At 46.2% G+C, this 23,564-nt stretch overlaps 1 protein-coding gene and 1 long non-coding RNA gene across 3 annotated transcripts in view; both read left to right on the forward strand.

Moving 5' to 3' along the window:
- The window catches only part of LOC130542323 (uncharacterized), a 67,098-nt gene extending 43,926 nt beyond the window's left edge, over window positions 1–23,172 (forward strand). Inside the window, exon 2 of the long non-coding RNA XR_008956808.1 lies at window positions 1–23,172. This exon is cut by the window's left edge and continues 33,208 nt beyond it. This is a non-coding gene — a long non-coding RNA (uncharacterized LOC130542323).
- KAZN (kazrin, periplakin interacting protein) overlaps window positions 1–23,564 on the forward strand; it is a 1,011,261-nt gene that overhangs the window by 335,898 nt on the left and 651,799 nt on the right. The window lies entirely within an intron of this gene.

Consider the following 23,564-nt stretch of genomic DNA (forward strand, 5'->3'; position numbering starts at 1 on the left):
GGCCAAAGCCATCTTCCTTGATGCTCCTGGCCACTGTTGCTAGCAAGTTCCCTGGAATAACCTCCTTGTGTCCTCCTTCATACATTTGAGTGACAAGGAACAATGGCAGGGAAATACAAATCAAAACCACAATAAAATGTCACATCACAGGGAACCTGGGTGGCTCAGTCAGTTAAACATCTGACTCTTGTTTTCTGCCGGGGTCATGATCTCAGGGTTATAAGATCAAGCCCTGTGTTGGGTTCAGCACTAGGCGAGGAGCTCGCTTAAGATTCTCTTTCTTCCTCTCCCTCTGCCCCCTCCCCCATTCTCCCTCTCTCTAAAACACAATGTCACATCCTGTAGGATGGCTGTAATCAAACACATAGATAGTGGCAAGTGTTGGCAAGGATGTGGGTCAATCAGAACACTCATACCTATCGGTGGGAATGGAAAATGGTGCAGCACCTTTGGAAAAGTCTGTCAGTTTCTCAAAAGGTTAAGCATAGTTACCAGATAACCTGGCAGTTTCACTCCTAGGTATACACCCAAGAGAATTAGAAGCATGTGTCCATACAAAAACATGTACATGAATGTTCATAGCAGCATTATTCATTTGTAGCCACAAAGTGGAAATAGTCCAAATGTCCACCAACTAATTTTAAAAATATATATATCTTATTGTGCTGATTAGGCCCCCCATACAATATTGAACAGAAGTTGTAATGGTGGGTATGTTCTTGTGCTGTTCCTGATTTTAAAGAGAAACTTAAGTTTCACCATTTAGTATAGTATTTACTGTAAGTTTTTTTGTAGATGTCCTTTTAAGTTAATGAAATTGATTCTATTCCTTGTTTGCTAAGAATTCTGCTGCCTCTTCCTCCTCCTCCCCCCCTTCTTCCTCTTCTTTCTTCTTGTTCTTCATGAATAGCAGCTAAATTTTATGGATTGCTCTTTCAGTATTTATTGAGGTGACCGTATGGTTTTGTCTCCTTTATTAATACAGGGAATTCCATTGTACTAGTTTCCTGGGGTTACCATAATAAAGTACCATAATCTGGGTGGTTTAGATAGTTTTAAACTATAACTATTATAACTATTGACCTAATCACCTCTGAAAGGCCCCACCTACAAATACCATCACCCTGGGGATAGCAGCATCAACATGTGAACTTGGGTGGGGGACACAAACATTCAATCCAGAGCACACACTGAGCCCTGAATTATTTTATTTATTTTTCTTATAGAAATTTAATTAATTTTTCATTTCAATTATTTATTTATTGTTTTTTATTTTATTTAAATTCAATTTAGTTAACATATAGTGTATTATTGTTTCAGGGGTAGAATTTAGTGATTCATCAATTGCATGTAACACCCAGTGCTCATCACATCACATGCCCTCCTTAATGCCCATCCCCCAGTTACCCCATCCCCCCAGCAACCCTCAGATGTTTCCTGTAGTTATTTTAAAGCAAATTCCATACCTCATATCTTTCATCCACAATTGTATCAGCATGTATCTCTAAAAGGTAAGGCATCTTTCCAAAAACACAGCCACAGTGCATTTATCATACCTAAGTTCCTTAATAAAAAAATATTATTATAAAAAAATAATAATTTCTAAAAAAAAAAAAAATATATATATATATATATATATATATAGACACACACACAAAGTTAGAACAGTGTAATGGACTCTGTCCTGTGCCCATTTCTCTGCTTTGATAATTATCAACTCATCTCAAGTCCCACCCATGGCCCCTCCAAATTACTTTGAAGCAACTCTCAGGCATTATAAATTCTAACTTTAAACTTTTTAATTCGTATACCTAACTGATAAGGACTCTTTTGTTTAACAACGGTACACCTAAAAATTAGCAAGTTTCTTCATCTGATCAAATATCTGGTCCATGTTCCCGTTTCCATCGCGGTCTCATACTTTCTCTAACTGCCGGTCTGTGTGAATCTGGTCCACGTTCCCGTTTCTGTCGCGGTCTCATACTTTATCTAACTGCCGGTCTGTGTGAATCTGTTGCAGAGTCTACGTGTTGCATTTAGTTGATCAATTTCTTAAGCCTTTTGGCATCTCTGGTTTTCTTCTCTTTTTATTGATCTGATTTGGGGTCATTTATTTGTTGAAGAAAGGAGATCATTTACCCTATAAATTTCCCACACTGGATATTTTGTGACGCAGACATGGTGTCAGTTAACATTTTCTTCTCTCTGCTTTATTTTCTGTAAACTGGTGCTAGTTAGACCCAGAGGCCTGATCAGAATAGTTTTTTTTATTTGTTTTGCTCTTTGTTTTCTGTTTTTGGCAAGACTCTTTCCTCAGCACTAATCGTGCTGCATATTGTGTCCATCAGGAGGCCTGTAAAGTCTCTTTTGTGAAACTGTGGACCTTCTCACAGATTTTAAGTGATCATCTGATTTGTATTTGTCATAGGTTTAAGGAGTTTCAGAGGATATAACTTTGGACACATTCTAAATATTGACCTAAAAATTGTCTTATTGCCCGTTTGAATGTTTCCAATGTAAATCTAAATACCAAAGCAGTTTGATATCTTGTCCCCCACCTTCCCCCAAGACCCCCATTGCCTGGCAGAGAACAGACCAGACCCAGTGTGCGCACTGAGCCGGGCGAACGAGAAAGGAAGAGGTAAAGCCAGGCATACCCAATCCCTTGTCCCAAACTCACCAGAGAAGACGCTGAATTAGCAGTTGAGAAAAGCTAGGTGTGTTTCCGACTACTGTTCCTTTAGAGGAAACCACGAAATTAGAAGAAGAGAGATTGCTGCCCCCTCCACCCTCGTGTTTACATCTTCAGGTCGTTGTTCCCAAATGGAACTGCTTTTAGGATCACACACAGGCACTTGTTAAAAACAGAGATGCCAGGAGATTCTCACTAGGAGATTCATGGAGAGGCCTTGGGATCTGTTAGGCAGACCTATCTTGTGAGCTTAGCACTGTCAGGGGTCTGGAATGTTCTAGAAAACCAGCCGGTAGACAGGTGGCACCTTCGTCCAAAGACAGGAGCTTCAAATATGAACAAATTGTGTTCTTTATCATAAAGCAGGATAATGATGTTTATCTCCTAGAGGTGTCTGAGGATTAAACGAAATGGCACATTCATTCCCTTAATAAATATTTATGGAGAGTCTGCAAGGTGCACAGCGGTGTCCTGGATGCTGGGATGGGCAGGGAGAGAGAAAGAGAACCGTGCCTCAGTGAGGAGATGGGCCTTAAAGCCACAGGCGCAAGGATGTGGGACGAAGGCTGCAGACCCGAGCAGGAGCGTCTTTGCTGGTCTAGACGGTATGGGGGAATGCTGACCGCCTTCTCTGCCTGCTTGCTGCAGGAAAAAACACACAAGGCTAGAAGGAGAATAGCTGTTATGGGTTGAATTGTGGCTTTCCAAAATTCGTATGTAGAAATCATATCCCCCAGTAGCTCAGAATGTGACCTTACTAGGAAACAGGTTGTTGCAGATGTAATTAGTGAAGATAAGATCATACAGGTGTGTGTGGGGGGGCTGATCCAGTATGATCAGCTTCCATATAGAAGGGGGAAATTTGGGGGCGCCTGGGTGGTGCTGTCGGTTGGGTGTCCAGCTCTTGGTTTCAGCTCAGGTCGTGATCTCAGGGTCATGAGATCGAGGTTAAACAGCTCGCCCACCACGCAGGCAGTAAGTAGCCAGGATTCAAACCCAACACATCTAAAATCCGTCGACTCTAACTCGGAGTCAACACTTAACCTGGAGCATCGAATGTTTGTCCAGGGGCACTTGAAACCAATTCACTGGCTATTTCTGGGATGTTCCTGACCGTTCTCATGGCACAATGCCATGTCAGGAGGCCACCAATGTCTCTTGGCTCCCTTTGATCCCCTTAGTCAAAACAAAAATCCAGGAGTCACTCCAGTTGGGGTCCCTGAAGGAGCCGCGTTTGCCTCCACATCAACAAACACCCCAACCCCGTTTTTCCACCAAATTTGAAGGGTGAAGGCGACTGAGATGCACATATATATTTTATCAGCAGCAGCAGCTCTGGGGGTTGCTTCTGCACACATGAAGCCAGTCAGCTGGAAGGCACATCGCAGCATCTGACTTTGAGGGAACTTTGGTACCACTGAGCCGGATGGGAATCCTAGGACTGCCATCACCTGACGGACGTGATCCAGGACCCAAGGGACTGTCCCTGCATCACTGAGCACAGGCCCAGGGGCAGCTCAAGACTTCTATTGGGCCTGCCCTCCTTGGGTCTCATCAGGCTGTTTTCTTGCCTAGAGCGGCACGCTTTGGTGGGGGCCTGTGCGGAGCCTGGCCTGGCCCACCCTGGCCCACGCTTCAGGATATTGCAGCTGCTTTATTCTAGGATTTTATTCTGATGCAGCCCTCCTTCCAAAGCCAGAAGTGGCAGAGTGTCTCCAAGCCCTGGTGTGGAGGGATGGGTGGGCAGGAAGGCCACATGTTGCTAAACGGTATCCTGGCCAAGAGCCCTGGCAGACAGCAGGGGGTTGGAGCCAAGTCAGCTTGCTGAAGAATGGTGATCAGAGGCATATGGGGAAGGCGGTGATGAAAGGTGAGGCCTTGCGCGGGTCCCTTTGAGACTTACAAAAGTGCAATATGATGGCAAGGTCAAGGGTGCTAGGAGCAGACACACGTGCGTTATCCTGTCAGCTCCCATGCCAGCCTCACTGTCCTATCTCCAAATGATACCTCTTGGGTTTTCCAAGGTAATGCATGTGAAGCATCTGGCTCCCAAGGTCTGGAGCATTCTAGAAGCCTACTAGATGTACCTTTCGTGCCCCCTTTTCTTCCTGGCATTTCCTCAGTGACACTGATATTTTAAGTGTGTCCTGAGGGTCCTTTGCCATTTCTATCTGAGCAACATTTCTTAAGAACTTCTTTAAGCAAAGCACAGAACTTGGCACAGGAGATCGAGAAACAGACACAGGGACCCTGGTCCCTGTTGTCCTATCCCCTACTGGAGCCCTGGAAGTTCCTGTGAGGGGCCACACAGGACTGGTCCAGTGAGCAGTTTCCACCAGGGTGATCAACTGTCCCAGTTTTCTCAGGACCGAGAGATTCCAGGGACATGAGGCTGAAATGAAGAAAGTCCTGGACAAACCAGACCAGTTGCTGGTTGCCCTCATTCCAACACCCCAGCTCCCTGCTGCCCCACACATACATTTTCAGTAATCCGCTTGGATCAGCTGAGCTCTGTCTGAAAAAAATTTTTGTTACCTAAAAAAAAAAAAAGCCTTTCTTGACACCTTTACCTCCCTACTCCACCCTATAGACTGCTTCTTTTGCAAAGGTTTTGCTCATATCCCGCACCTGCTGTGATTTAGTGGCTGAACAGAACACATATGAAGAACTCCTCTCAGTCTATGAAATGGGGTGATCACTGCGTGCTTGGAATTCCCATGGAGAGAACAGCTTACATTTTGAACTTGAAGATCACTTCTGTGAATGCAGCTCCCCCCTAAAACACATGTGTTTAGGCAGGAAGTCTGACCCTTGAATTACCTATGCGTTTGGACGATTCCTTATTCCTTATGACCGAATCGAACCTTATTCCTGAGAATATGGAAGCCACAGTCTACCTTCGAGACCCCTCGTGCCTGCCTATATTCAAGCATCTTGCTCTGCAAGGGTATGCGTGACTAAGCATCTCTACCGTCCTGGGGATTCTGGCCTGTGATCCTCGTTAAAGGACGCTCTAATTCCTTCCAAGACACTGATGCCCCTCTCAGCAAAGACACAGAGGCCCTGGGGTTCTGAGCATTCTTGCCTGCATGGAGACGGCCTTACCAAGGACACAGAAGCTCTGCATGGTGTGCAACTCCAGCTCCTGGGACTTCTTTCACCGCAGAAGTCAGTACAGCTTTGCATCGACCCCAGAATCTTTCCGCCAGTTTCTTTTCCACCCTCATCCAGGAGCTCATGCTTCCTTCACAGCTGGTGAGGTTGCCTTGACACTGGCATCGCCCAGAGATGCTGAGTGCCCTTTAGGGAAGAATTCAGCCAGGAAGATAATAGATGCTAATGTCAGAAGGGGAGCCCTGGGGGGGGAAGATTCGGGAGAGACTCACCTTGCAAGAAATGGAGTGCCATTTCTGTAATTTCTCCATGGAATTTCAATCTGCCCTTGCTGGAGAATGAGGTCAGACAAATGAGTTTATTTATTCTCGAGGGTGACTCACAGAATGGAAGGGTCACAGAGCACAGGAAGATTTGGGGGAGCAAACCACAATGAACAATATTAACCAGAACTTGGCACTTCCAAGATTTTTCTGATTTTTTATTTCATGGGTTTTGTTTTATTTTATTTTTAACTTTCACAGAATATTAATTGGGCTGCCATTTCTCAGACAAAACAATTCCCTGAAGTCTGAGTCTTCCCTTCTGGATTTACAGACTCTATCAAGGCATTTTGTCAAGTCCCCAGATTTTAAATTATTTTTTGAGGCTGAACTCCTGCTTGTCACAGCAGAAACGTGCTCTTCATTCTAAGAGGAAAAAAAAAAAAACCCACGTTTTCTAGGGTTAGTCTTAAAGAGGTTGTTAACAGTGGAGGCAGCTGATTTCAAGCGGAAAGAACTCCACCCAATTAGAAAATGGGCAAAGGATCTGAAGAGACATTTCTCCAAAGAAAATATACAAAGGGTCAGTAAACATAGGAAAAGATGCTTACCATCGTTAGCCATCAGGGAAATGCAAACCCACAGTGAGACACCCTTCACATCTGCTAGGGTGGCTGAAATCAAAAAGGCAGTTAATAACAAGTGTCAGTGGAGGACAGGGAGACATGGGAGCGTGCACACACGTGCACACACACGTGTACACACACGTGCACACACATTGCTGGTGGGAATGAAGGCTTGTGCAGCCACTTTGGAAAACCATCTGGCAATTCCTCAAAAGGCTAAACAGAGTTACCATGTGGCCCAGAATTTCCACTCCTAGGTGTTTATCCAAGAGAATCAAAAATGTTTGTCCACATAAGCACCTGTATATAAATGTTGGCAGCAGCATGATTCGTAATAGCCGACAAGTGACAGTAACGCCAATGTCCATCAACTGATGAATAGACAAAATGTAGCATGTCCGTAGAGCGGAATATTATTGTCAATAGAAAGGAATGAGTTTGGGGGGGGGAGCCTGGGTGGATCAGTCGGTGAAGCGTCTGTCTTTGGCTCAGGTCATGATCCTGGGGTCCTGGGATCGAGCCCCACGTGGGGCTCCCAGCTCAGCGGGGAGTCTGCTTGTCTCTTTCCCTCTCTGTCACCCCTGCTTGTCCTCTCTCTCTCAAATAAATAAGTTTAAAAAAAAAGAATGAGCTCCGGTACAAGCGACAGCATGATGAAACTCAAAAACAAGATGCTAAAATGAGAAGTCATTCACAAAACACTACATATTGTATGATTCCATTTATAGGAACTATCTAGAATAGGCAAATCCATAGAGACAGAAAATAGATTAGTGGTTGCCTGGGGTGGGGTGTAAGGGAAGAAGAGGAAGGGGCAAATGAGGAGTGACTTTTGATGGGTAAAGGATTTCTTTCGGGGCGATAAGAACATTCTGAAATTATTGATTGTGATAGTGGTTGTACAGTTTTGTGACTGTACCAAAAACCATTGAATCGTACACTTCAGGTGAATTGTATGCCATTTGAATTTATCTCTATAAAGTTATTATTTTAAAAAGGAAGGAATTGACTCTTGAACTGATTGCTGAGGACCAAGTGACAGTAAAAGAAGAAAGGCAGAGCCTCCCAGCAGCAGGGACTGTCTGTGCAAAGGTCCTGTGGCAGGAGAGAGCACAATGATTTCAGGGTTCTGAAAGGAGGCCAGTGGGGCTGAGCCCCAGGAAGTGATGGAGAGCAGGGAGGGGGAGGAGGATGGGCAGCAGGTAGGGGCAAAATTCTAGAGGACTTTGCAGGCCAGGGAAGGGGGTTTTGTCTTGATCCTCAGAGCATGGAGAGCTGTTACAGGAAATGACTATCAGATTTACTTTATGAAAAAATGGACTCACCTGCAGTGTGGAGAATGGATTGGAGAGAAGGTAGAGAGAAAAGCTAAGAGCCAGTGGCTGATCCTGGAGTTGTTCAATGCTAAACAGCATCCGGAAGTTTCTGATCATATCACATCACTGAGAAGTAAATGCAATTAGCATCTCCACTTGACACATTAAAAAAGTTAAGATGTCACGTGTTTTTGTGCGAGGTCATTCAGCAGATTCCAACAGAGATGGTTTCTCCATTTTCCCCTCGGTGGAAATAGGAAACCCTGTTCCCCTATGCTCCCAGAACAGATCTCCTCTCTTGGCTCTGGGCCAGTGCCAAGTTGGCATTTGCTTTGTTTCGTCCTCCTCAGAGCCCACGGATTTACTTTTCTCCTCCTGGGTTTGCTGAAAAGAAATGTAACAATGCCAAATACTCAGGCCTGCACCCTGGAGACCCAGATCCCCAGAGGAATCCCAGCTCCTCCCCTGATGAACTGTGGCCTTGGCCTTAAACCTCTCTGCGCCCCAGGTTCCTGGGCAGTAAGATGTGTCGTTCAGGAGACCCTTGAGAGAATGAAGCAAAACAGTCCCCATAAAGGGCTTGCAGCAGAGCCTAGTATATGTCAAGTACCCAATAAAAGTTGGCCGTTATCATCATTTTCCTAATTGTTATGGCTTTGAACAAAAAGCATGCCCTTCGCATCCCGGCGTCTGGTGGCTTCAGCATTTTGCTGGCATCTCTCTAAAGCAAAACTCTCTTCCCCCATCTCCCCTGCAGCAACCAGCATCCACCCTCTGGTCCTGACAGCCACCAGGCCAGAGGCCCAAGAGGAGGGTGCTGAAGTGGAGAGGTGGCATGTGAATCCAAAGTCCTTGTCCCAGCCGCATCTGTCCCCTTCGTGTTTGTTGCACTGTCCCTGTCACATTCCTGTGGAGGCAGAAGGCTCTCTGCTCTCTGACCACTTCACTCAAGCCCGTGCATGAGATCAGAGCAAGCTTCCTGGGTGTGAGGCCTGAGTAGCTGCCCAGGGCCCTGTGCCGAGAAGGGTCCCATCCTTGGTTCAGAGCTCTGCTCTTGCTGTCTTGAAATTCTTAAGAATTGTTGAACAAGCGGGCCCTCTCTGACTTTTCCTTTTGCACCAGGCCCTGCAAATGATACCGTGGGTCTTACAGTGTAGCCCTGTTGCCCCTCCAATTACTGGTAAGCACAGGGAGTGGTGGTATATGGGAGTCAGCTGTCTGCTGACTTAGAATCAGGAAGGAAAGCCTGGCACTGGCTGTGGCCATGGGCATACACCTGGCTTCTAAGCAAGTGTGGGAGGTAGAGGTTAAGATTAAAGGATCCATGTCAAGAGCTAAGGGGCCTAGGAATCACCACCACCACCACCCCACCCACCCACACACACACACTGTTCAGTGCCTCAGTATCTCTTCAGGCTGAGAACTAGGCCTATGTCTGTGTTAGTGTCCTGTGTCTGCCGTAGCAAAGTAACAGACTGGGAGCTTACACAACAGACATTTCTCTCTCAGTTCTAGAGGCCAGAAGTCCAAGACCAAGGTGTTGGCAGGGTTGGTTTCCTCTGAGGCCTCATACCGTGGCTTGGAGATGGTGGTCTTTTCCTTGTGTCTCCATACTTCCTCTGTGTATCTCTGGCCCTGTCTCCTCTTCTTATAAGCACACCAGTCATATTGCATTAGGACCACTCTAATGACCTCATTTTAACTTATTTAAATACCGTATTTCCAAGTAAGGTCACATTCTGGGGTACTAAGGGTTAAGACTTCAACATAGGAATGTGGGGGCGTAATGGTTAATTTTTTGTGCCAACTTGACATGGATCGTGGGATGCCCAGATGTTTGGCCAAGCATCCTTTCTCGTCGTGCCCGTGAGGGTATTTCTGGATGAAATTAGCATTTGAATCAGTGGACTCAGTACATTGGTTTGCCCTCCCCAATATGGGCGGGCATCATCCAATCTGTTGAGGGCCAAAGTAGAACAAAAGGGCAGAGGAAGGAAGAATTTGGCCTTTCCTGCCTGCCTGACTGATGGGACACCCATCTGCTGCTGCCCTCAGCACTCCTAGTCCCCTGGCTCTCCGGCATCTCCTGCTTGTAGACCACAGATCATGGACTTCCAGCCTCCATCATGGCAAGAGCCAATTCCCTGTAACAAACCTCTTCCTGTGTACGTATCTAGGAAGAATCTATTGGTTCTAGAGACCCCTGACAATACAGAGGAGGGCCCAACTCAGCTCATATCAGTGTCCTTGGAGATAGTGGCTCCTTGGAAAGGCAGTGTGAACGCACCACCCCAGGACCTTGGGACGGTAAATGCCATTCTGCGTGTGTGTATTGACACAAGTTATCTGCCAAAGGCTTTGCTTTCAGCCTTTGAAACAGCTCTCACGGGCCCAATGAGATCCAGGCGCTCTGCTCTGCTCACCCTCCCCCAGGCCTATCCTGCGTCCAGCAAAGCATTAAGAACACAGTGGCATTAAGAACACAGACAAAGGACAGGTTCTGCGGGCCTCCTTCTAACTTTCTAAAGTGGAGAGCCTTTCTAGGACTGCTGCAAGGCTGACATTAGATAACCCTTGAAAAGCACTTAGCACAGCAGCACATAATAAACAATTCATTATTAAATGCTACTGTGGCTCTCACGAAGTGCTGGTCAACCTAGTTACGCAGTCTTGGAATTAGGGGTAAAAAAATCCCTCAAAAGTTAGGCAGCTTCTGGGGAAAAGTCTTAGGCCTACTTTGTGGATCAACCAGGGCCCCTAGATTAACATGCCTGGATAGGCCAAATCCGTCATTTAAAGCAGAATTTCCCTGACTTTCTCGACAAGGGTCTTGGGACTATACCACTCAGCCCCTGAATGTTCTTGATGCTAGTCTTGACCTTTAGTCTTCAAATTCGTGGACCTGTGGTTATTTTCACCATCTTGGTGGCACACGTTGGTGTGAACTGTGCTAATGGATCTGAACTGGTTTTGGGTGTGTGTGAGAAGAGGAAATGACTCCTCCTAAGGAACCATATACGAATTGAGGGAAAATTTAATCTGACAAGGGGGAGAGTAATTGGAATACAGTCAAGCTTCATAGATGCTAATATTTATTAGTGTTTGCAAATCCAGTTAATGAGTTAGGCGAATCAGAGTTTCCTGCTCTCCAGGTGAGCCTCTGAGCACAGGCGCTGTGGGGGAAGGGGGATCCACTGACTCCTGGAACTTTTGCTTCCAGGAGTTTGCTTCCCTCGACACAGGCTTACCTGAAGTTTATGACAGACATTTTAGGTTTGTACACTCCACATCCATTGCCGTTTCTGACTCCCTTCCCACCTGGCTTTTTCCGTGCTCATTTCTCCATCCCCAGCTGGAGGAAGTTACATGGCACCATTCTGACCAGGGGGACCCAAGGGCGGCCCTGTGAGGTAATGGCCCTAGAAAACATTTCCATTTGTGAATAAAAAGAAGCACATGCGGCTAACACCTGCAGTTCCCCTCACGTCGCCCTCACCTATTCTCCTAGAACACAGATAACCTGTCTGGGGCCACAGCAGTCATATTGGGGCCATGAGGCAAGAGACTGAAGCGTTACAGATGGCCGTGTGGGAGGAGAGTAGAGCATCCGAGAGCAATTGAGCCAACTCAACTCCTTGTAGCATGAGAAACATAAACCCTGAGCTTTGTAAGCCGGCAGTGGCAGGTGTTCCCAGTGGACATCGGTGGACATTCTCAATGCCTTAAGGAGAACTTGGGGTGGATGTTTTAAAAACTAGAATCCAGAGAAACCCCTGGACTAAGGGCTTGTGTGGCCTCAAAGGGAAGCGCGTGGTCAGATAACTTAGCGGGCGCAGCCCAAACAGAAGCAGTCCCCGGTGAGAAGGCAAAAGGCAGAAGGAAAAACTAGGGCTGGGGATGGAGATGAGGGTGGGTTAGGAAGTGCAAAACCAACTGCAAAAATAATGCCCTTTCTAGACGGGAGGCTGAGCCTCGCCAGGACACAGAATGGGGCGCATCGTTTCCGCCCGTGTGTACTGTTTCATCAGTGGGCATTCCTCCGGGCCGTCACGTCGCAGGACCAACAAACATAAGCCATGTGCGCGCTTCACCCTGCAGTTTGCACAGCATTTTAGCCCTTCTTTTGTCTTCCGATCAGTCCCGCTGTTTTGCATTCTGGCAACATTAGGGAGCAGAGGACACGGGGAGGAGATGGATGGGCTGAGGTGCTGGGTGACACCCCAAGGAGGGGCCTCTGGAAAAGGTGCCCATATGGCCGAGGACTTCTCTGCCCAGCGGCCCTCCTGGGGCTTTGGTTCAGTAATCACGAAGGTTGGGAGGAGGAGGAGCTGAAACAAAGGGGCTCTTAGGCAGACTCCTCCAAGGGTCTATCTTGGCAAGGAATGATCAATGCGCAGTGAGTAAAGGCAGGTGCAGAGCTGATGTGTGGGCTCCCTGTGGGCTTCTGACTTTCCAGAAATTGCCTGCCAGGCCGGCCCGGCCTCACCTCCCCTGCAGAGGTTCAGTGGTGAGGCTGGCAGACTCTGGGTAATAAATGGGCTCCTGCTTCCCCAACTTTCCTTCTCTCTTTGTGTGTCTGTGCATGGGGAGGGGTGTCATTCCTCATGTCAGCCATGGGCTTACCTTGATGGATGAGCCAGAATGCTGCCTCTTCCATGCACCTGCTTTCTCCAACCACCCCTCCCTTGCCATAGGGGATGCTGCAGCCTCAGAGCTCTCTCCGGTAAACGTGAAGATTCTGGCTGGGACTGAGGGCAGCCTAACCAGGTCAGGAGAACACCATGGGGGTGTGTAGTGAAACAGCGTTAGGCAGACTTAGCAGGTTCTGGTGGCCACTCAGCAATGCGGGGGCATGGGCAGCAGGGGAATGAGGGTGAAGGCCAAGCTAATATACATGAGACCCAACCAAGCACCGGACACTGTGTAACCCGGTTATCCGTAAGGCTCACAGGACCCTGGAAACTCCCTCCTCTTCCTCCTCATCTCCTTCTTCTTCTTCCTTTAACGGAAGTCAGTGTTTCAACCAGCTAAGTTGGAATCCCTTCCTGACAGTGTTGGTTGGGGTCTTGCCACATGTCTCTGCAAGCTCATGAAACCATTTGGAAGATGGAGACATTGTCCCTTTTCCTTGTCTTTGTCAGGATTACCCTCGGTCTTGCTCCACTACCCACACAGGCTCTCCCGCCCCTGACTTGGTTTTCATGAGCATGTTGAACAGTCCTGGGTTAAACCACTGACTAACCGTGTTGAGGTTACCAAGCTCATAGGTTAGCATCTTCTTGCAGCCCCCAAACAGCTGATGTCAGCATGCCCCCTGTCTGAGGGCAGCACCTTGCTTCTCCATACACAGCCTCAGTTTCCCTAAGGTGCTGAGCCTTTGGAAAGTGTGCGTAAGATTATGTATGTGCATGTGTCTGTGTGTGTCATGCTGTGCTGTGTTGGAATTATCCAGAGGCAGCAGCCCCGTGATTCAGTCATCTATCAATTAACAATGATTTCAACTGAAGAAAACAGAAAATCTGACTCCTGGGCTCAGGTGGGAGGGCTTACTGTTCTCCCCCTAATACGAAGTCAGAAGGTGGGCAGTTATCAGCAGGGTTCCATGTCTCCTTCACGTCAGCGCCACCAGGCTCTAGTCCTCTAGATCTTCCCTGGGATCGTTGCTTTTGTGAAGAGGCAGGCACCTGCTATGGTGGCAGGTATCATGTTTGCTTCAAGCTAGGAAGATGAAGAAGGGATGGCAGGAGTGGTCTGTCGTCTCCGGTCAGAAAACCAAATGCAGATTTCCACTGGTGTCTCATTGGCCAGAGCAGTATCACTTGGGAGAACAGTTCAGGAGTGCCTCCTACAGTGCCGTGGGGCTCAGGTGGCTCCCACTCCCTGCAGGGGTCCTTGTGTCCCTGCCCCCAGCAATGATGCTGGTGACGGATGCTGTTCTCTTGTATCATCAGCCTCGGGGGTCACTGTCCATGCACCGCTCACCTGTTCCCCATTATTCCTATAACTCTGTCTCCCTTCTTTGGCTCCTAACTCATCACAAAGAAACAAGCACAAGAGGAATGGCCTTGAATTTGCTCAAATTTGCGTTAAAAACAGACTTTTACAGACTTAAGACTTCACTATGAGTAACAGATGATCAGAAACACCTCAGTGGGTTGTGACATCGAGGTTGGGAATCGCAGCCATATATAGCAGGTTGAAAGGGCCAATCCACAGGAGAAACCAATTTAAAATAGATTAAATGGGTTCAGTCTTAAAGGGGGCCGTTTTTAAATGGACTTCCCTGTAGATTGTCCAAAGATCAGCCCCAAATCTGTCCATACCATAGTGCCCATGTCACTCCTCTCTCTCTTCTTCCCGGTGAAACTCAGGATGTCGGTATATAAAAACTCATTAGATCATGTTGAGGATGAAAGCTATTCCTTTGATTTATGTTCAAGGGAATGCAGTTCTTTTTCTTTATGAGTTTAGATTTATGAACTATCTCTCCTCCCTCCCCCAACATACACACATTATTTTAATGTTCTTTTGATATATATCTCAGTGTGTTCTTCATTTCTCTTATTTTCATTTAATTACTCCATGGATTATTTTTAGCATGCAGACTAAAATTTTGGAAGGGAATAAAAGCACACCTGGCACACAAGGTCTGTGGTATCCGCTTGCTGCTGTTTCTCTGTAGGTATCTGCAAATCTTTGGAAATGGGTTGAGGCAGGGGTCAGGCTCACCCCTGCTTTGTTAAACTTGTATGGTGGTTCTCAACCACTGTAGGAGGTATAGTGCCCGTAACTGGTTACTAATAATAGAGTTTACAAATGATTTACTCTTTTCCTATTTAATAGACTAGAGCAGAGTCAAGATTTTCCCTACCATTCTCAGTCACGGCTACTCCAGCCTGCTCTCTGGAGAAGGGAGGGCAGGGGTGGCCCTCTGGCTGTGAGCACAAGTAAAAACGTGCTTTACCTGTGCCAAAAGGAGAGTGAGAGCTATTGTTGATGCAACCAGAGTGGTTGGGGTGGTTACCAAGTATCCATCCATTCAACAACCATGTGTTGAGTTGTTTATTAGGGAATACAGCAGGGAAAGTACAAACGTGAGCCCTGCTCTCAAGGATCTTACAGCCTGGTGGGGGAAATAGATAAGAAATGAGACAAATAGAGAAAGTTAGTAGCCTGTGGTAAAGCGCTGCATTTATCCAGTCTTTGCTGAAATAACCCTGTATAATAAGCCACTCCATAAGCCCAGGGGCTTACAACAGCAGGTGTTTATTTCTGAGTCGTGGTTTGCTGGGCTCAGCCTGGCTTGGCCTCAGGCTGCAGGTCAAGTTCAGCTCTGCACCATAAGCCTCTTACCCTCCTTGGTCTCATAGCACCTTGGATAGGTTCTTCTCATGGCGAATAGTGGGAGAACAAGAGGGCAGCCCTGGCCATCTGAACACATTTAAAGCTTCTGCTCAAATCACATTTGCGAAAGTCCATTTGCCAACACAGGTCACATGGACAAGCCCAGTGTCAGCAGGGAGAGGAGAGCAAATGCTTACCAAACAATACTCAAGTCTATCACAAGCATTAATTAAGAAAGAAGTAACAGTGTGCAGGATGGGGAGGCTGTTTTATGTAACATGGTTTCAAAAGGCCTCTTTGGAGGGGACTGCGGAACATTGGAGCTTAGAAGAAATTGACCCGGTGAAGCCAGGAGAATGGTATACTTGGTAGAGAAACCCACAAATGCAAAGTTCCAGAGGCAGGAAACTACTTGGTGTCCTGGTGTAACAGCACAGCCAGTGGGCTTGGAGTACGGTGGGCAAAGAGGAGAGTGAGATGCTGGAGAGGTGGAAAAGTAGTATAGGACAGGATCCTACGGGGATTAAGGATTTGGGTTTCAGTCCAAGTTCAAAGGGCAGACACTGAAGGATTTTAGGCAGTGGAGTGATGTCATCAGATTTATATTTTCAAAAGATCCCTATAGTACACTGAGGAGCGTGGATTAGAGATGATGGCTTTGACCAAGATGGTGGCCCCATCAATGGAGAAGAGCAGAGAAGTTGGCCATATATGCAGGAGGTTCAGTTGCCAGATACTGCAACACCTTTTCTAGAGAAACCAGGAAGGATTTCTCTTCCACAAATTTGTTTAGCATTTCATCAAATCCGAGTGCATCCCGGGGGTTTGTCCCACCTGTGAACACCATCTGTCACAAGAATCAGGGGGAGAGGAGGGTGCAAGTCCTTGTGTAACCTGGATGTGAAGGTATATACCTCACTGGAGACCTACCCTACATTCTGCCAGCTTGTGGCTTTCAGAGTCTTGGGGAAGAAACTGCATTCACACCAATGTCAGACTCAGCCTTGGGGAGGGTTGGTGAAGTCCACATGTTGGAACAATGAAGACTTCATCAAAAGAGTCCATGGAAACGTCTTGGACAGAAGGCTCAGCCTTACAGCTCAGTGAGCTCAGGATGTCATACACAGTTGGGCTTTAGTGTTCCATCCAGGAGGTCGACAGAGGCCAAGTGCACACTCCTCATAAGTCACGTGTCCCTGTTGCATTTGCTGCAGCCACCAAATGGGAAGTGATGAAAGTAGAACGTCTAGGCCGGAATCAATGCAGGAGGGTTCGATCCTGAGTGTTCTCTGGGCCTAGGGCTCTCTCTTCTTCAGCCGTGCCGACTCCCTGCTCTTGATTCTAGACCTGTCAGCTTGGGACAAACATCTGTAGGTGTTCATCATGGGATCGATTTTGGCCACTCTCTAAGTCTGGCCATCGGGGTAGTAGAGAGACACCTCTCCACAGTGGACCTGAGCCTGAGGCCGCAGGGATCGAAGCATTCCTGTGACTCACATCAGGCTGTGAGCACCCGCTTCGCTCTTGGAGAAGGTGTGTTTCCTGGCAGAAAACTTGGTTTGATGTTTCACAGGCCTGTCAGCAGATGAAGCAAGACATATGCCAGCAGCAGGACGAATGCATTCAGCACAGAAACCCCTTCAGATCATGATCGTGTGGGCCTTTCCTCTGCAGAAGACACTTGGCAGGCATTCACAGGAGCCGAGTCGCAGACATGGAGAATTCATCAAGTGTCAGGCAGTCCTTGCATTCCACAGCTGGCCCCTGATCTCCTGGGTCTTAGCCCAGATGTCACCTCTGCCAGGAGGCCTTCCTTGATCACTCTAGCAAAGCCAGGACCCTAAGTCTCTTTTTTTTTCTTATTATACCACCTCATTTATCCCTTTGTGGCACTAATAATAATCTTATTTGTTTATTCATTTATTGTCTGACTCTCCCAGTTAGACCATATGCTTCTTGAGGACTGAGACCTCCGCCTTCTCTGTATCCTGCTACCTAGCACAGAATCTGGCACATGGACGTTTGGTGGATGAATGAAAAAAAATGGGACGTGCGCAGGGGAAAACAAGGACCATTTGTTGATAATATCTTTGCCTATTTCAGAACTGACAGGCTTCCCTGAAACCGTTCCAACTCAGTGCTGTGGTTGTAATGAATGACAAATTTGGGAGCCGAAGTCCCTTGAGCCACAGCAAAGTGTTGGACAGTGCAGACAGGTCTATGATGGATTTGTCTCTTATTCTCAAATCAGTGCAGATTACAATGTGGAAGCAGGTATGGCATCTTCCATCTTGTACCGGGAAGGACTGGAGAAAGTGAGCCGAGATCAATAGCAAGTAGGAATCTCAAATGGGGTTTTGTGAGCATTTCTCAGAATCCCAAAGAAGAGTCATAATGTGTAGTAAGGACACTGAAACAGGCATATCCACCCAGAGGCTGAGCGGATGAAACTGTTAACATTGAGGGAACTGTATGAATAAGAGGTTAGGCTCCTGGGTCTTGCAAGAATGTCTTAATTGATTATTCCTGCTGGACTCCATGAAATTCTATGCCAAATGGTGCGTACAAGTGTCCATATACAGTTACCTGAGAAGAGGGATCGTAGTTTTTCTCAAAAGAGTCTATGATCTCCTAAAAGGGTTAAAGATTGCTACTCATATTTCCCTTATGGGCGGCGAGATCATATAGATTATAAATCTATAGAAACGAAAAGCAGGAATGTATCTTACTTCTTGGCCCCCAAGAATCACCACTCCCCTTGTCTTGCCAGTCATGGCAAGCAACATGGAGGGAGGGTAGTTTGATGGGGTTCAGTAACTATGAACTGGTTGAGGTTATGTGAGTGGTGTGTCTTTACCTAGGTCCCTTGGTCCTCCATCTTGGCTTAGCTCTTGGAGCTACATTTCATTCCAAGTTATAGACTCAGGATTCTTAGGACCATATCCCTGTTTGGTGTTTTCAGTGAGTAAATAAAGAAGCCAAAAGGAAGAAGATGACAGTGTTTTGCAAAATGTGGCCCAGGACTACCTACATTAGAATCATCTGGGTAACTTGCTAGAAATGCAGATGTCTGGGCTCAAGCCCTGACAAACTAAATCGGTCTACAAGAGTGGGGTGCAGGAATCTACATTTTTAAAGAGGCTTCCCACGTCATTCTGATGCATAACAAAATTTGAACCTTGACCCTAATAGGAGCTCTCAAATGTTCTCCAAGTGACCCCAGAGTGAGCAAAGACTGCCTTTGCTTGTGTTCCTCTCCTTTAAGCTTACCTCATCTCCCTTTGCATCCAAGAAGTCGTTTGCAGATTTCTCCAGTTTTCATTGATTTTTTTTTCCCCCATGAATCTGGTACCCAGAAGTCTTGCCTTATTCTTCTTTCCATTTATGTCACTCTGGTCTCCTTAATTCAGTTAGAAGCAATGAACACCTCCAAGGCTACTTTGCACTCAATCCAATGCCTCATTTATCCCTAGGGGGAAGGAGAATATCCAGTAAACAAACTTTCTTCCAGGGTGCACCTACCTCTCAAAATGTTAGCAAGCCTGTTTTAAACTTTACCAAGTAGAAACCGTGCAGTCTTCGCTTACCAGCCTCAAGGGTTGTTGGTGGGCATGTCTCGCCATCTGGAAATCACAATCTCTTCCTGCTATTTCTTTTGGTTTTCCAAGGCTGCCCTTTCTGTTGGTATTTCCTTTGGAAGTGGTAGGAAATAGGCCCTGAAGAATTTGGATTACATTCAAAGATGCAGTGAGCTGGTGCACAAAACTCACGGGTGCAATGAGATGGTGTAAAACAAACACGTGGGTCACCGTAGTTTGCAAAATGCTCAAAGAGTCTCATCTACCAATGTTTGACATTCATCCAGCTGCTCAACAGGACACTTTCTTTGAGGCTCAGGACTTCAAGGGAAGGGTGTTAATCTTCGTGTTTCCCTGAGGATGTGGTCAGGACCTTGGGAAAAGGATTGATTGGCACTCACGCCAAAATGTGCACGAGATAGCTGCACATCTGTGTGCTTTTCACCCCTGATTTCCATCTCATGAGGCCTGGATATCTTTGATAAGCTTCAGGGAGCATCTGGAATTTTGGAAGTTTGCAAAAAATCACATTCCACCCTGAGAAAGTTTGGTTCATTCCCCAGCCTCATGTCAAACATTGCTATTTTTTTCTTTCGGGAGTCATCCATAAGGAACCAGACAAGGAACTCATTTCGGGGCATTTGCAATGATCCAGGAGGCTTCTGAAACCAGTGGACTTCCAATATATTCCCAAGGGTATATCTGAGTTTCATAAGACCACTCAAAATCTCTTTTCAAGTGCACATGGCATTACCACACCACAGTCTTAATGCATGACGTAATGTGCTCTTATATTTTCCGTTCATTCTCGAACAGTTGGCCTAGTAGCTGTTCCTAGAACTCATAACAGAGACGTCAGCTGTGGAAGTTGATGAAGCCCGAGGACTGCATTGTCTTTCATCAGAGCATACTTTTTGGAAGCCTTAAGAAGCAGGATGGCTCAGCAGCCCAAGCTCATTCTTTTTAAATAAGAAGAGAGATCCATAAGCCTTTGCAAAAAAGGATTCACATTTTAAAAATTAATCGTACACACAACTTGGCTCTTCTTTTTTTTCTATAGAGTCTCACACCCCTGCATTTTAGAAAGGATGTAAGTCCACTGCATTTTCATTGGCCTGTATCAGCTAAAGTTTTACAAGTTGGATTGAATTGAGCACTTCCTCGCTAGAAAGCAGCCAGCTGAGAAGAAGACCACAACATTCTGTACCATAATGTACAAGCCAGTAAAATCCACGGTGGGAGCAGAGTCTGCTGCCGCAGTTCGGAAAACTGAATATAAGCCGTGATAGTACCATTATGGAAGCAATTTATTTCTTGGCATTTAGGGATATTTTCGAGGGTCTGACAGCTCTCTAACATTGACTGCGAAACCGTGAATGTCTACGCAAACTTGAGTTTTAGTGGCGGAAGAGTCGCTAACTCTCATCAGATTTTCAAAGGGGTCTCTGACCCCAGAAAAGGTTGAAAATCAGCAAGCATAATGCTGCATTCAAGACCACATGTGCCTGATTGCTGAACCTGACAGCAGGCTGCATTGTATATCAAAATGATATTAATTCTGAAGACAGCAGAGGCAAAGATCTGAAATCAAGATTACCCCAGATCACGCAGGGCATATGGCTGTCTGATGGAGAATGATCTAAGAGACAGAAGTCGACACCTCTATTTTTTTAATTCATGAACCTTTCACTGAACGCTTGGGTGGCAAGGTCTCTGCTAGGAACAAGAATTCCAAAGATGAATTGGCCTCAGCTCTGTCTTTAGAGGGCTCACAGTCTACAGTGAGAGGCAAAGCATTCTCTTTTGCTTCTAAAATTATGGCTCACATAATCTTTGCTCTGCTGTAAGAAAAATCCAGCAGAAGCATTGTGGGTTCAACAGTTCCAGTGTTAATGGGATGGAGTGGAAAAGCCCTTGCAGCTTTTGGAAGCCCCCTGAGAGTTCAGAAAATATGAGACCTCTCCCTCCCTCTGGAAAACACACTCGTTTTGCCTGTGTGTTCATTGTACCTTCTCCCCATCAGGAGAAGAAACATAACAATTTTTGTTTTGAGAGATTAAATTGCTTGGCTGACTGTTGTGGCCCTGGGTGGGACGAAACTAGACATCATTAATGGAATGTGTAGCTGCCTTTTTTTTTTTTTTTTTTTTTTTTGTGGATCATTTTGAAAAGTATTTAGCTGGAGAACATTAGCCCAGCTTGGGCAAAAGTGCTTTGTGGGAAAATTAAATACCCATATTTCTCCATCTCTGCAACTGCTCCCTGAGTGCTGCCTTTTAAAGGGGGCTCTGGCGAGGGCCAGTGTGTTGAGGGCTGGCTCTGAAAGCTGTGGACCACACCCGAGCTCAAGCCCAACTGGTCTTTGCTTTGTGATTCTCACCACTCCCAGCCTCTCCAACAGGCCACCTAGAAAGGATTGAGAGGCATGATTCAATAAGAAGGAAGTGAACTCGGGGTGGAATGGATTTTGGTCTCCCCTTCACACCTCCCTGATTCTAGCCTATTTGGATCCAAAACTCACTATTAAAAACTGCTCAGCCCACCCTCACTGGGAAGTCAGCTGTCCCAGGAAACTTCTGGAAAAGGAGTGCTTTGTTCTGTGCCACCATGTGGATCCGATGAGCTGCTGGATTTGCTCTCCCAGATAGGGTCTAGATGTTGCCACATATACCTCCAGACTAGCAGCATCTAAAAGGTGCTCAGCTGTACTTACAGGGCACTTCCACAATCAAAGTCCATTCTTTGAAGGACAAGTAAAAATTTGCTTTTTGGCCATTTGGCCCCCTTGGAGGCTTAGGGGTGAAGTTAGAAGAATGTGACCCCCGTGTCCCCAGTTCTTTCTATTTCACTCAATCTTGTGAACAAGGGGCCCAATTCTGCCACTTGTTCCAGTTCATTTGTTCTCCAGGATCTGCTGTCTCCTTTACATGGAGCAGAACTTTAAAGCACTGAGCAGAAAGCACACAGAGGAAGGACCACCAAGTGGTCCCAAGTCCATATGTCACCGCCGTCTCTGCGAAGTCCTCTCTGGTCCTCCCACTGAAATAAATTGCTTCTCTCCCACACCTGCCACTCTCCATACCTGTCTGACAAAACACTCCAAACTGCCTTGGCCATGACTTAGTCGCTCACAGGGGACCCCCATCTCTGTATTCTCCCTCTGCCATGCTAGATAATCAATAGCTAGCATGAACATTTTGGTTAATTATAAAGTCTACCCAGCCCTGACATTTTGGGCTGCTTCTCCCTTCAGTGATAATCACACAGCTATTGCTGACACCTCTGTGGTCCAGACACTCTGTCTATGTTATGCCATATATATATACCACTTGCTACCATCCACTACCATTATCCTTCTTCACAGATGAGGAAGGTGAGATTCGAAGGCTTAAGGAGCTTCCCCCCAAGACCATTAGCTCCACGAGTGTCAGAACTTGAACTCGAGCCTATTAACCTCAAAAGACTGTGTGGTAGCCTCACGATGGGACACTGCCTGTCCTCAGATGCCCACAACACGGCCTCCAGCTGGGCAGTGGTTTCCACCCTTGAGCTGGAAAACGTACAAAGAAGCAGAAACGTATAGTGGTTAGCCACCAATGGATGTTAAAGTAGTAGGTGAAAGTTTTATGGGAAAGAGGATATGTACAAAGTCCCCAGAGTACCCCCCCCCAAAATTATTTATTGCATGGGAGAAATAGTGACTTTTACATTGGACAAAACTGGCCGATATGACCTTAACCAGATAATAAAAGCTGACATCATTGATATGGGGACAAGAGGTTATCTTGTGTCTGATAGTAGCATGCGCCATGAAGGACACAACAGCACTCTGGTCTTCCTGCCAAAGATGTGTAACTTGAATCTAATCATGAGAAAACATTAGGAATGTGCTACAAAATTGTGAGGCTCCAAGGTCAGGAAGCAAAGAAGAACTAAGGAGCTATTCCAGAATAGAAGCAGCTCAACGCAGTGATGACCTTGGGTTGTACCGGAACCAAGGCAAAAAAAGAGCTGTATGGAGCATCTCTGAGACAATTGATGGGATTTGAATGTGGGCTATAAACAGCAAACAGTATCCATGTTAAGTTGTATCAATGTTAAATTTTCTGATTTTGAGAACAGCACTGTGATTACATGGGAGAATATTCTTAGGAAATGCACACGACAGTATTTAAGGTTATACGGGCACAATATTGCCAATCAACTCAATAGTCAGGAAAACATAATAAATATGTAAAATGTATGGAAAGAATAATAAAGCAAGTGCGACAAGATATAAATAATAGGTAGATCTGGGTAAAAGACATATAGGAGTTTCATGTACAAGTCTCAACTTTTCTGTAATTTTCAAAATCTATCAAAAGTAAAAGCTGTAAAAATTTTTAGAGTAGTTGTTGAGAATAAAGGCTCTGGAGTTGGACTAACTGGTCTGCCAAGCACTGGCTGTGTGACCTTGGGGACGATACCTACCTTCTTTGCGTCTCTGTTTCCTTGCCTGCAAAATGGAGGTAATGGAGTGCTTACTCTTAAGATTTTCTGATGAATAAATGAACTAATATGTGTAGAGTAGAACCTGGGGCCTCATCAGCACTCACTAAGCGTTAGCTAAGATTAGCTGTAAGTGTGAAGGT

This window comes from Ursus arctos, unplaced genomic scaffold (assembly GCF_023065955.2).
Source record: "Ursus arctos isolate Adak ecotype North America unplaced genomic scaffold, UrsArc2.0 scaffold_32, whole genome shotgun sequence".
Taxonomy (NCBI): Eukaryota; Metazoa; Chordata; class Mammalia; order Carnivora; family Ursidae; genus Ursus; species Ursus arctos.